Consider the following 14,783-nt stretch of genomic DNA (forward strand, 5'->3'; position numbering starts at 1 on the left):
CAAAAATTAAACCGTGATAAATTCATTTGTTAAAGTCATAAGCTCTCTGTTGTGGTGAGGTGTATGAGAAAGAAAATGCCAAATTGCAACTTGTCAGGTTGTCAACCCTTGACCCTTGACCTCACACCACTATTAAGAAGCTATATATGGTACTAGAGTGCTTTATAACCTGTTGAATTAAAAAACATCGTCATTACTGTTGAATACTGTATGGTTACAGTTTAAATTTTATAGTGCTACTCTTTAAAATATGCTCTGGTTTCTGTTTAATTAATCCGTAAACAGCTGTTCTTTTCATCGTACAGTGAAGTACACATACATGTAGAGTACATGTCTTGACATGTTTTCTCAAATGTTTTTTCAATCTGTAATGCCAAAATCAACTTTGTGTGTTAATTGATATCTATTTTTGTGTTGGTACCGGATTCTGTGGTTTTCAACAGGAAAGACATTACTCAGCTTTTTGGAGGAAGCCAGTCAGGTGAATTTGAACCTGTTTGTTACATGTAAGGGTTTGGCATTGATTTCAATCAACTTTGTCTGTAGCATTCTAGCAGTTTATATTAAGATTGAAAGAAATTGTCTTGCCAGAATGCCGTCAAAGTCAGTTTAAATTTGATCTCAAATTTCTGAAGATACTTTGATATATTTGTATTTGCATATCATTATCCAAATTTGCTTAGGCATATGATTTCCTATTAGTGTAAGTGAAACTATTCAATTGTCCAGCAGATGCAACTCCACCTTATAATCAATTCGATATTGTAACATGGTAACTCATGGCTAGAAAATGAAACCAATTTCTTCAGGTTGGCATTAATTGTTCCGCAGTGTAATAATTAAACATGTAGATGCCAGTGCAAGCTTAAGTGAGTGAAGTCATATTAAGTATTTTTATTTGTACTTTTAGCTACTGTATAGGGAAATTCTTTATTAACCTTGTTCTTATGCTGACTTACTAAATACCTCAAGAGTACTTGTGGGACCCTTACTGTGCTAGTGACAGTTATGACCACAATATTCATAAATAAATCCAAAGAGATAATATGGTTAGAAAATGAAATAGCATTTGCAGTAAAAAGTTTTCACTTGGAAGTGATGAAATTTCTTCAAATGAGCCTGTGAGAAGGTGAAATGATCCATGCTAAATTAGTAAGTCCTGCATCTCCTCAATCCAGTGGTAACCAAGTTGAACATCATTCAAATCCCTCCTACCTCCATTCTGCTCACCCCCCCCCCCCCCCCCCCCCAATACCATCTCATTTTAACCCAAAGCTTTAGGGATGGAATTGCTAACCATATTCAATTTTAAATGAAGAATATCTTTATTTGCATTGTTGTGTACTGTTTTTGCAGTAAACTTTTGATGTGTCTTTCATTACATTCACAATGTTTTTTGTTATAATCTAATGCACTTACTTTAAAAATCTTCATTGATTACTTTTTGAGGAGTATGTGATGTTGCAAGCATTAATACACACATGATACACATGATCAAATATACTGCATTATCACACAAAACTTGAATCCTGAAGTTTCAGTGACCGCACATACTACCTACATGTGCATGGGAGTGCATAAACTTGGCTCCATATTGCTCAGTATTTCTTGACACAGGATGAATCCCATTCCCTCCCCCCCCCCCTCCCGATATCTGTGGCATTTCCAGGATCCCACATGTCTAATTAATATTGCATGGTCTGTGCTCTTGTAAATTACATTAAAACCAGGGAGGCAACCTTTGGTTTTGATGGATAATGATGACGTTGATGATGAAATTATTATTATAATTACTTAGCTGTGTATATGATAACCTTGAGAATGGCTAGTGTCATGTGTAGCCACCGGGAATAGAAAAAAAAAAGAAAGATTTGAGGTCACTGCATCTGTTTGATTAGATTGACCTGATTTTTCACTCTCTCAGTGAATGCTTCAAAAATATTGATTTTAAATTTGTATTATAATTGGAGATGTTTCTCTATTAACAGCACACCATTGCATGTCAATTGGTGATGAGCCTGCATATCTCTACTACCTGCAAGCTATAGGTTACAATCCCGACTACGTAGATGTACGGTTCCGTTTGCAATAATCTTGACTTTAAAGCAGCTTACCTGTGTTTTGCATTGCAATAGGACGATGCTGCTGTGCGCCTTTATCTGGCCAGATTTATGATTTTACGACTGTTTTATTCATGAACTCTATCGGTCAAATTATTCAGGTCTTTTCCAAATTAAAGAATATTGATTTTTAAGTTATTGACAGGTATGCAGTTAGCTTTTTGTCAAGTTTTTTTAACCTATTACTTTTGTTTTAAAGTTTATATATAAATTACATGTTCAAGATTAGTATTTTTTCTCATTTTCAATTCAGAAATTTCTCATGAAAGGATGAATAACAACCCATGAAATTACGACTTGACATCTTGCTTTAAGCTTTAAGCATGATAGGAGGAATAACAACCCATGAAATTACAACTTTCCATCTTGCTTTAAGCTTTAAGCATGATAGGAGGAATAACAACCCATGAAATTACAACTTTCCATCTTGCTTTAAGCTTTAAGCATGATAGGAGGAATAACAACCCATGAAATTACAACTTTCCATCTTGCTTTAAGCTTTAAGCATGATAGGAGGAATAACAATCCATGAAATTACAACTTGCCATCATGCTTTAAGCTTTAAGTGGTAACATTCGTGGCATGTGTGAGTCACACCTTCACACCTTTGGAAAACAGGCAGATTGAAGGAAATTGATCAAGATTATGTTATCAAGTTGTATAATTACAATTTGGGATAAGTCATTTGAAATTGAGATTTTAATTATTTATCTAGGGTGTATTTAACCAGGGAGTTGTATATAGCAACTCCCTGATTTATGCAGATAGTAACTGTACAATGTGGTACAGTATGGATGTACAGTATGACTGTATACATATATATTGTATGTATGTAGTGTGCATGCATGCGCGCTTGCTTGCTTGCATGTGTGTATGTATGTATGCGTGTATGTGTGAGCGTGCGTGCGTGTATGTAAGTATTTTCCATCTTTTTTTTTATTATAAAGTTCTTAAAACATTGAGACACTACAGTTGAGATTTGACCACTCAAAGTACATTTACATGATCAATGCATGTCAAGCATCCTCCTGTTGGTCGACAGTTTTATAACAATTCACTTAATTATTGAGTACTGTAATTGACTAATATAGTAAGATCTATTGAAAAATTGAGCTAGACTTTTGCACCAAATGAATGCTAATGATCGGGAAAGCAATAAATAATTCATGCATTCGTTTCTCAACCTTTCTTCACCCTGGCAAATTGTGAAATTTCAGTACCGAGAAGCTCATTGAAAAATTTATCATGTTCGACTCATGCTGCATGAGTTGGTCAAGGCAAACATCCCATAATCCATCAGCGCTTTTATATAATTGCTTCATGATTCATATTTCATAGTTATAGTAATGTACAGTGCTGTATGTGTCACTTTAAATAATTACTGGAAGAGCTCATCTCAGATATCAAAATGTCCCTGCTGTTCAGATTTTGTGACGGTCATTAAATATGATTGGGAAAAATTCTGCCAGATATATTTATTACCAGTTGTTATTCTAGCACTGCTTTATAGTAGGGATGTATTATGTATAGACTGGTATCTCTTTCTGGGTATGTAAATGTATAGACTGGTAGATCTCTTTCTGGGTATGTATATATTATGTATAGAGCAGTGTCTCTCAGATCTGGGTATGTATATATATACTACTGTATATGTATAGACAGGTATCTCTTTCTGGGTATGTATTATGTATAGAGCGGTGTCTCTCTCTGGGTATGTGTACTGTACATACTATGCATACAGTAGATCTGTGTCTCTTTCTGGGTATGTATATACTATGTATAGAGCGGTGTCTCTTTCTGGGTATGCTCTGGTGCATGAACTGCCTGCATTACAATCGACTGCATACATGCAAGAAGGTCTCTGTAATTGGGACGGCATTGATATGTTTTACTGTGGTTTGTTATATTGTTAACAATTGAGGTTGGCAGCTGAAGGAGAAGCTTCTCTCTCATTTTTGAAAATCGAGATAGAAAGTATGGTTTTCCCCTCTCCCCATCCCTCCTCGTCCCCCCCCCATTCTAACTACAGTTAAGGGATGAACTCCATGGTATAGCTGGATCCTTTAAGTTCATACTACTGTAACGTGTCTCAGAGGCTGATAAATTTATTGGATATTATTAGAACACAAGAAACAGCCGTAGTAAAAATGTTACAAGAATAGTTGCTAAAATTGCATACGTAAATCCCTTTTGGGCATCTACAATAATTATATGCTTCAATAGGGAAAGGCTCCAAACTGTGCTGGCTTTCTGCCCCACTCCATCCAGGTCTCTCATCAAAACCAGGTTAGTTTTAGAGGTTGACTTTTTTGTAGGTGTGGAGACATTTACTGACGATGACTTTTGCATAATCATTAAGAAGAAAAAGCACTTTTGCACAAGAACTAATATGGTGAATAACATTTTAGGGAATATTCTGGTACCTGTATACATGTGAATACTTTTTTGGGGATATTCCTCTTCTGAATTTGGAGTAAATATCGTGCTCCTCTGTAATAAAGGTCAGTGCAGCTGCTTTGACATGAAGGCTAAAAGGATGCAACCCAGAATTATTTTCATGTTAAAACAATACTGTTTCAAGCAAATGGTAGTCCTGATGGTTTGTTACGATCTTATCTAGATGTCAGTCAAACATGTTTTGTCATGTACAATAGATGGATGATCCAGAAACCTAGAAAAAAATAATTAATTAAAAGTATGTTAACATTTAGGTCAAATGATCCCCCTGTGATACCCCAGTAGAAGTGTGGTTGAAAGAGAAATGCTGCCATATATATAAGAGTGACAGGGACTGAGCTGGACCTTGGGGTTACCGCCCCCTCCAGCACACTTGTTGACTTTTACTTGACCTTTATATTTTTCCTTTTGGCCTGATCGGCTTTACATGCAAGCCAAACAGAGTCTGTGTTTTCAGTTCATGTCATCACATTTCGGCTATGTTTCCCGTTGGTCCATCAGTTCAATGTCTGATATTTAGTAGGCACTCCAAATGTTGCTTCTCTTTCATTTCTAACACATTTCATTCAAGTTGAAAACCAGGTATTATAACAACTGTCAATAAGTACAAGATAGAGATTAGACTTGAGAAGGATGGAATTCATAGTAACCTGAGCAGCTGAGCTTGTAATTATAAGTGAAGGAGCCAAGCTCATATAAATGTCATTAGTGTCATTGACGGAGAGAATAATTGTGCTGTTAATGGAGTGGAATTACTACCAGGGTGTGATTTAAAATTAACTCTTTTGCTATCAAATGAATAAAGATTGGATCTTGTAGTTAGTAGGTATTCTCCTAAATAATTGTACAGTAATAACATGATAATCATGGTTAATGATTCACTGACACATCAAGAAAATAACACTCTTTCAGAATTTACAAGAGGACACATTTTCTCTAGTAAAACTTCAGCCAACTCATTGATTTGATTAATAAACTCCAGTAGCATAAGAATTAGTTGGGGAGGGGGTTGGGGGAGAGTTTTAGGTTAAGGTGACGGTATTTTTGTTGTGGAAATTCCGGGACATGATATCAGTGTTGGACCTCCTCGTGTTGACATCAAGGGGTAGTTACCTGCTCTGTGCTTTTTGGTTCCGATGTTTTGGCATCCATCGAAACCTTTAAGCAGTCAAGTTGTGTGCATACATTTGTTGTGCATGTGACACCCTAGTTTGTGCATACATTTGTGTGTGCATGTGACACCCTAGTAGCTTGTACACAAAGTATCTCAAGAAGGAAAGTCTGCAATTGATTGATGTCATACTTGGTTTAAATGTTGGTCATGGTCAGTAGATGATCCCAGTTGTTTATTGGTAGGGCTATCTCGCATATTAATGAGTGGGCAGGGCTAAACGTAAAATTCTGAAAATGTCAATATCTTTTCAACTGTGTGTGCAATTTAGTTCATACTTGGTATGGTGATCTAAGTACAGAGTAAGTAGATGTTTTTTGCAACAACAATTTTACCTCATTAATATTCATGAGTGGATGGGGCTTAATGGAAATCTTCAAAAATAGCTTGTAAACAGATATCTCAACAACCACAAGTTGCATCAATGTCATACTTTGTATACAATGGTCATAGTAAGTAGAAGACCCCTATTGTTTTTGGTGGGACTGTCATTCATATTAATGAGTGGGGCGGGGCTTAACTTAAAATTCTGAAAATGTCAATGAGCTTCAGCCATCTGTCCAATTCAGTTCATACTGGGTCTGGTGATGTAACTACAAAGTAAGTAAATGTTCTTTGCAACAACAAGTTTACCTCATTAATATTCATGAGTGGATGGGGATTAATGGGAAATTGTCAAAACCAGCTTGTAAACATGATACCACAAGTTGCATCAATGTCATACTTGGTATATATGTTGGTCATGGTCAGTAGTTGATCCCTATTGTTTTTGGTGGGCAATCATGCATATTTATGGATGGACTGGGCTTTACGTAAAATTCTGAAAATGTCAGTACCTTTTCAACCGTGTGTCCAGTTTAGTTCATACTGGTTATGGTGATGTAACTACATAGTAAGAACATGTTCTTTGCAACAACAAGTTTACCCTCACTAATGTTCATGATGGTGGGGCTTTTGGGAAATTGTCAAAAACAGTTTATAAACATGATATCTCAACAACCACAAGTTGCATCAATGTCATACTTAGCAGGTAGGTGCCCTGTGATGAGTAAGATGTTTTCTGTACCCATGCCAATATATAATAAAATAATAAAATTGATTCATGCTGGTATGGTGATGTTGATACAAAATAAGCACATTTTTTTGTTTGTGTTATTAATATTTATCAAATTGCAAGATATGGATTTAAACACAACACAATAACCAAATTTTCCATGATTTTCATCCGTGACATATTAGGTTTGTCACACTACATTCATACAATCAACCGTGTTGTTTCATGTGTGCATATTATGAATATTAATCAGTGAACATAAATTTCTTAATCAGATATCTCTGAAATAGTTTGTCTAATTAGCGTTATACATATGTACTTGGATAATACAATGTAAGTACAATATATTAGATACAGTACATGCTTATGAGGTCATAAAATTTGACCTCATAATATTCATGATTGTATTTGTGTTTAAACTGTGTTACTAAATAGACTTTGTCAGCATGATGACTGATTCCTGGTACTTACTTTATATGTTGCCGCATTAGTCAATAGTTAATCCTCTTCATTTTGGTGTGCCCAAGTTCATGAATATTAACCTGTGTTGGGCATCGGAACCACTAAACCTTTTCGTTTAGATACATGTATAACTATGGGAGGGATGGAATTTTAAATTTCAAGTTTTGAACAGATCTAGAACCATAAATTTTGTCCAAGATTAAAACTCCAATACCAAAAGAACTTCAAGGATATTACTGGAAGTCATCTTCAAATATTTATCACAAAGTAGCTAAGTGTAAAAATATGTTTACTACATGAATAACAGGGAACTATTGAATGATCTGGGTAAACTTTACTTTTATCACAGCTTATGCTGAAGCTGCTTAGACTATGAAAGAAGGTCAAATTTAAGTAAACTTCAAATTATACCAGGCAATTTTCCAAACTTTGGGATATTCCCAGGACAGCACATAAATCCAGGGACATTTTTAATCAAGCTAAAGTACATACAATCCCTGGACTGTCCCCGGAAATTGGGGACGTCTGGTCACCTTATTTGAGTTGTTGGCACGTAATAACTTGCAAAATTGTGTCCACTTTAGCCTTAATTGTTCATGTGTGAGAACACAAGGAGGATCAAGCTCCGAAAGGGATACGTAGTGTGGAAGCTCGCGTACATAGGATCAGACCATGGGATCATGATCTCCATTTTGGGAGGGATCCTCTATTCGCAAGGGAGATCAAAGATTGTAGTGTAAATGTACGGGGGATTGAAAAACTAGAGATTCCTATAGGCCAACATGAGTCTAATGATGGGCACACTGAAGTACTACTATAAAAAACTACTGCAAGCAACAGTGCAAAACCCTTATTAGGAATTGTGACCTTTTTCATCATTGCATAATGCTCTCTCCTTCGTTGTTGATCCACCTTGCATTCTCAAATGTGGACGCGTTTGGGATCATCTTTGTCACCTCTCAGGGGAAAAGCAGGATCCTGATCGTACCTGTGTTCTCAAATGTGAGCAAGGACTTGGAGAGACCATGCCAAGTAGATTTTAGACTGTTTGTTTCGGGGTTAAAAATCCTCTTCTTCCGATATCAACCCCCCCCCCCCCTTCTTGGGATCAAGATTTTTATCCCATGAGATTCAAACCTACAATATAGATATTAGTAATCTTACCCAGATGTCTATGGTAGTTGGTATATGACCCTTTGCACCTCGGATTAATTGGTATTCCACAGATGTTGTACAAAGAGCATGAATGACCCGCAGTACAGTACAGTAGTATGTGAGCCTTGAGTGTACAATACCACAATACATAGCTGCATGACATGTAGAATGTTATCTATTGTCAATAGAATTGAAGCATCAAGTGTTTGGAGTACTTTGTGGTTCATAGTGCTTCCAGTATTCTGTGGGTTGTAGAATACCGTACATGCTACCATACATTATAATGATGCACTTACGTATATCCCCAAGTGCTTTGTTGTTGTAGAATGTATTGATGTATGGTAGCTTAAAAAGATGGGATATCACAACAACTTTCTTTAATTCCAATTCCAATGACTAACATCAAGTCAGTAAGAAGAGAGTAAGTAGCAGAGTAGGACCAAATCCAGAAGCAGGAATCCTTGTGTGCTAATGCTATTACCCATCTTGTAGGCTAGGTGGATTGGAGTGCATATATTACAGAGACGGACCGTATCGTTATTCTTATTCGTACATATATACAAACCAGTCGAGTTTTGTAGTTTTCATATATCGACTGCTAGCTGTGGATTTGTCGTCTGATTGTCCCTATGTGAAGGTTGTTATACTCTCTGCGGCCACACAATGTTAAGATATATGCTATTGATGAGGAAGATTATGATGTTGTATCAATTGGTATAGTAGTCCTGAGCTCTTGGAGTGCTTACCAATTGCCACGTACCATTGCTAAATTGAGCTATTAAAGTTTGATGTGTCATATATACAAACATTCAGAATTTGTTTGTGGTTTTTCAAGTTGATTAATATATTGACATATATTCATAATAGTTTGTAATAGACCACCGCTACTGAGAATTGACTACCAACTACTGTACTTATACTGAAATGTTTACATTAAATGTACTTTACCCTAGAATAATTTACAAACAACACTCCTTGTTGCTTTGGCATACTTAACAAGTGACAGTTTGATTCTCCTTGATTCGTGCATGCATGTCAAACGAGATTTGGACTGCGCATGCAGCAAGTGAACAGAAAAAACTAATAGTAAATTCTCTGAAAGGATTTAGAATTAAGACATGTATATAAGTTCAAAGGTAGGCCTATTTAACTGTACTGTTATATTACAATTTACTTTAAGCTATCATTCTTTTCATAGAGCGAAATAATCACATCAATTGAAGTGTAATGTAGGACAGTCTAGGGAAGTTTTGTTCAGTTTCCGAGATTGACATTGCCCTGTTTTAAATGATAGTGTATCTGAGATAGTGAGAGCTTTGTAGATTTAGTTGACCAAACCTGCCTGTTTTGCTGGGTGTGGTATAGTGCTGTGTAGAATACAGTAGTCTAGTGTAATGCAGTGCACTATAGTGCAATGTAAAATAGTGCAGTGCAGTGTAAAATAGTGCACTATAGTGCAGTACGGTGTAAAATAGTGTAGTGCAGTGTAAAACAGTGTAGTGCACTGCACTATAGTGCAGTGTAAAACAGTGTAGTGCACTATAGTGTAGTGTAGTGTAAAATAGTGCAGTGCAGTGCACAATAGTGCAGTGTAAAATAGTGTAGTGCAGTGCACTATAGTGCAGTGTAAAATAGTGCAGTGTAAAATAGTATAGTGAAGTATACAGTCTTTCAGTATCTGATATCTTTAATTATCAGTGTAAAAATACCCTATTTAGTGTGTCCTACAATGAAAAGTGAAGCATAAATCCAATATGCAATAGAGCTCAGTTTCATATATTCAATTAATCAATGAATGGATTATAACACCAAAAATGTGATAAATTATGCAACTCTTTGTTGTGAATTTCTCCTTAGGCAGCCCGCGGGTTCGGGTTGTAAAATTTATTGCTTACATTTTTAAAAAAATAATTCTTACAGTAAAAGGAGGTATATTACTTCCTGCCTTGCTTCAACTACCCACGGCCACCCCCCTTCCCCCTCTCGGAAGTGTTCAATGGGCTGTGGTTGGCACCATGGGTCCGTACAGTTCATTACCGTATATATAATTTTAAATGACAGTATTTGTTATTCCAAGTGAACCAAGTTTTTCATAATTATACCAGCATCATTCAACTATATGAAGATAATCCAGATGGTTTAATTTTTTTAACTGCAGCTCTGTAATTGTCATGAAAACGGGTTACTATGTTTATGTTTATGCCTTAGTTACAGGCGCGTAGCCAAGGGGGGGGCGAAGGGGGCGGCCGCCCCCCCTTGAGCATATTTTTTACAAAATTTTTAAAGGTTTTTATGATATCGCTAGTATTTTCAAAAGAGAAAATGCTAAGATGCAACTTACAAGGCATGGGAAGTGCCATTTCCGGCGATCTGGGAGGCATTTACAGCCAAAATTTTCTTGTACGCTTTGCGCCAACCATGGTGGCGCTACGCTTAGATAGTTTGCAATGCGGTATCTACAGTTTCGCCCCTCCCTTGGCAAATTCCTGGCTACGCGCCTGCTTAGTTATCATTAGGTAATATAAACAGAGAAAACAGAGAAAGGGTTTTCACTGTGAAAGAGGGTCTACACAGCTAATGTGTACCTGGGTGAATGCAAGAGTAAAGGAGAGTAGAACAAATGCTTGCATTTTATGGGTAATTATTATTTTCACTTAAATATTTATTCAAAAAGAGAAAAATACTGAGCTTCCCAGCCCTTAGGTGGTACAGTGCTGGGCTTGTAACCCAGAGGTCACTGCATGTTCTAACTTGTAACCCAGAGGTCACTGCATGTTCTAGCCATAAATTTCTTTACCCTTTTTTTCATTGTCTCAAAATTTACCAGTCAGTTTCCCATTATTTATTTTCTTATATTTGAAATATTTTTGAACGTATAATTTATATTTATGAAACGGAAAATATTAGACAGATTTGAAGGGGGGGGGGGTGGTAGGGGTGGGAGGGGATGAAACAACATCAAAAGTTTGATCAGCATCATGAAACAAATTTTGGAATTTAAATTTGAAGATATGCCAGAAGTTTCCAGTTGATGGATAATTATTTCACTCAAGTATTTACTCACCATATAAGTTAATGTGTGCGATGTGGTATATCAGAAATGTTAAATGGAAATAAGACAACACACCAGACAAGAATCCACTGCATGCGGGGTTTCGTCCTCTTTGGCGAAAGTATGAATTGAACCTTTGACCCAGCATCGCAGAAGTCAGTCCATTCTATTCATCCAAGTTCTTTTCCTGGGTGTGAGTCCTATTTTTGAATTAATAAGCCAAAGATGCCTTTCTCAATAGGTGTTTTTCCAAATGTTGGCCTTTGTTTTACCCGGTGCAAATCTTTTTTCCCTGTTTTCCATCAGGGCAACTTTCGGTGTTCACCACGTACTGTAGTCATTGTCACAGTATTCCTGATATTTCGGCCAGTTTGGTGTATCCGTTTAAATTGTGATAGGTTGTTTATTTTTTTCTCCCCTTAATTAATTAGATGCGGTATATGTAGGCAGATGAACTTTAAATTCAGCTTGAAAGTAAATATTGTTGTTCTTGGCCATCTTGAAATCTGCCGTTAGATTACTGCAATACTAATTAAAGTCAAGGTTAATTGATTGGCAACCGGGTCTAGGTAAACATGTCGTTAGTCTTCTCCTTACTTTTATCTTGATTAATTATCACAAATTTGGTTTGGGAATTGTAATCATAAGTATAGACAAACTCTCTCTGTGAAGGAAACATAAACATTTAACACGGTTCTTGCCATGGTGGATGATTAAATTACTGCCTTAATTACTATGATATATATGTATATATGTATACGGAACCTGTACTAATACAGAGTGTGCAGTATGTAAAGAAACTCAGAAACGGTGTTCATCAGCTTCTATCCTTGCAGCGAGGTTGCATTTGAATTTGCGTCATGATGTCGTCGTAACAGCTTTAAGGGTTTTTATCTTTCGTAAATAGGACAGAACGTACGTTGTTTTCAGTGGGGATTTCACAGTGATACTAGTATGATTACTAACACAGTGTGAATTAGGGGCAAAAATATACAAGAGCATGAAGAGGATTAATGCGGTCATTGTTGTACGGACAGACACAGATGAATAACATTGGTCTCTGTGACTTTTATTTACAAGTTTTGGTGGTTGTTGGGACAGTGTGAGAAGGTGGAGTCAGGTTGGGGGGGAGGGGGTTAAGAGCTTGTCTGCCATTTGTCTTTCCTAATGTACATAATTGTTTTCCACAGATTACTCACTCTTGTGACAGCCTATAGTTTATCATTCTTTGTGGAACTACAAGTGACAGTAAATTTGAGAAGATTGTCCTAAAAATTCAAAAAGGAGTCCAGTTTGAAGAAATGTCATGTCCACGTTACAAGTGGCTCTAAAATTATTCAATAAAGAATTATGCACAGCATACTTCCAGCCCTCATATGATATGCCTCATTTTTTACTTACCGTATCTTCCAAGAAAGCTGAATTATTTTGTAAGATAATATCCGATGTATATACTGGTTGAATCTGCCAGTCACAGAAGTATTGAGTTATTATTATTTATTTTTTTGATAGTAGATGCATATATCAGCTATTTGAGATGCCTAAGTTATATAAAGGATTATTTAGTATATCATTAGCATAATCAGGGAAGCACTAGCTTTTGTGATAATGTGATTCCATTTAAATATAGGCAGGCCCATAGGCAAGAATTCTGAGTTGGAGGGGCACAATTAATTTCAGGAGGGCACCAACACTCAAAAACATTAAAGTTTTTGTATGTATGATAGTGGCATAGCTAGGGGGTGGGGCTTGGGCACGTTACTCTGCTCAGAGGGGAAAGGTTCCCCCCTGTGCTCGACCTGGCTACATCCTGAACGTAGGTCACTGCAACTGAGAAATGAGAAGAACACAAGGTCACATGATATACCAAGAGAAAATATTAGTTTCTTGTCCTGACCGAGATTGATATGATAATTGTACAGTACAGTTGTTTGGCACTACAGTATTGTGTTCTTCACCAGTCTGTGCTGCACACTGAGCAGTAAGTAGCTCCCTGCTATTAGAATAAAGCATGTGGTCTCTAAGGAGGCAGCTTAAAGATCTATACACAAAGACCTAGCCTAGTACGATGTATAAATGGTTACCTGTAGGTCTCATGGTTTCTTAATCATCTCATTGAAGGATTGAACAAAATGAAAGTAAAAGGTGTTAGTCGGCTTGAAATTATCTAAACCTTTGTAAAGTTTTGTCTATAAATATTATGCATATATATTCCAAATACTTTTATCTGGGTCAATCAAATGCTTTACCTCGACCCCAAAGTTAGTGTACCTTTTAGTGTACATATACTTAATTATTGTTTAAATCATTATACACAGACCTGATTTAATCTTTGTTCAATTGTGGTTCAAAGTATGGGTGGTACAGCATTCTATGCATGCAAGTTATTATGCAGACACAATTACATGGTAATTACGCATAGTTTTCTGCAACGGTGGAGTAGGAACGTACATTCCACCAGGATCATATAGCAGCAAGCTCGTTGCAGTTTCTCACCACAGCCTGTTGAGCAGCTTTTGATTAGATTTTTCTCTCGGTGCTGTGTGCAGAGACGTTCAACGTCACACCCATTATACATCGATAACATCTCGCGGTTAGCTTAGTAGTCAACTGCTTGCATGCCGGCCGGCCGGCGTTTTACAAGATCTAACTTGCACACGCTAACTCTCAGCCGGCAATCTTGGAGAATTGTCACAAACTTGCCGACAACGTGCACTCGATACAGCATATTGAATTAACCTCGTCACCGTCATGCGGTGGATTTTCATTTCTCTCAGCTAGCGCTTGCTTTGATACGTAAGTCTTCCACTGTCGTCATTTTAGCACGCTACAAAGTTGCCGTTGACCAAAAAACAACGAGCCGTGGAAATTCTGTTGCGATTTGTGTGATTGGCACTAAAACAGTCACCGTCAGTTGAGATGTGGAATTAAACCTGATCCGTTTAATATCCGATTGATTTTGCTACGGGAATTTATTTGCTGCTTTTTTAATCGGCCTGATTGTGCTGAGAGATGTTTAGGATATGCAGGTGCTGTATATTAAAGTTGTGGTGTATATTTGAATTATAAGTGTTGTATAGCTCTAACTTGTTTTCCTATAAAATCTCAAACTAGTTTTAATCTATTTCTTACAAATAAACATTGGAAGCTACCAGCATTGTAGGCATTGTAGGATGTTTATTAATGGTATTTTACCCTTCACCTCCTAAACAGTCTTTGTGTTTTAATTAATTAGTATTTTGATTAAACATGGAATTATTTGTTTGTTTGCAGGCTACATCTCTGACAAGTTTAATCTTAGACGTATATATA

The 14,783-nt window shown here is 36.7% G+C and overlaps 1 protein-coding gene across 3 annotated transcripts in view; it reads left to right on the forward strand.

Annotated features, from left to right (window-relative positions):
* The window catches only part of LOC139968090 (rho-related BTB domain-containing protein 1-like), a 62,792-nt gene that overhangs the window by 10,691 nt on the left and 37,318 nt on the right, over nt 1-14,783 (forward strand). Inside the window, exon 1 of one of the 3 annotated variants that reach the window (XM_071972444.1) lies at nt 14,299-14,500. The exons of the other annotated variants lie outside the window; for them this stretch is intronic. The gene's annotated coding sequence lies outside the window, so the exon portion shown is untranslated. Of the gene's footprint in view, nt 1-14,298; nt 14,501-14,783 lie in introns of those variants that run through there. 3 annotated transcript variants of the gene reach the window in all.

Source organism: Apostichopus japonicus, chromosome 5 (genome assembly GCF_037975245.1).
Source record: "Apostichopus japonicus isolate 1M-3 chromosome 5, ASM3797524v1, whole genome shotgun sequence".
Classification (NCBI taxonomy): Eukaryota; Metazoa; Echinodermata; class Holothuroidea; order Aspidochirotida; family Stichopodidae; genus Apostichopus; species Apostichopus japonicus.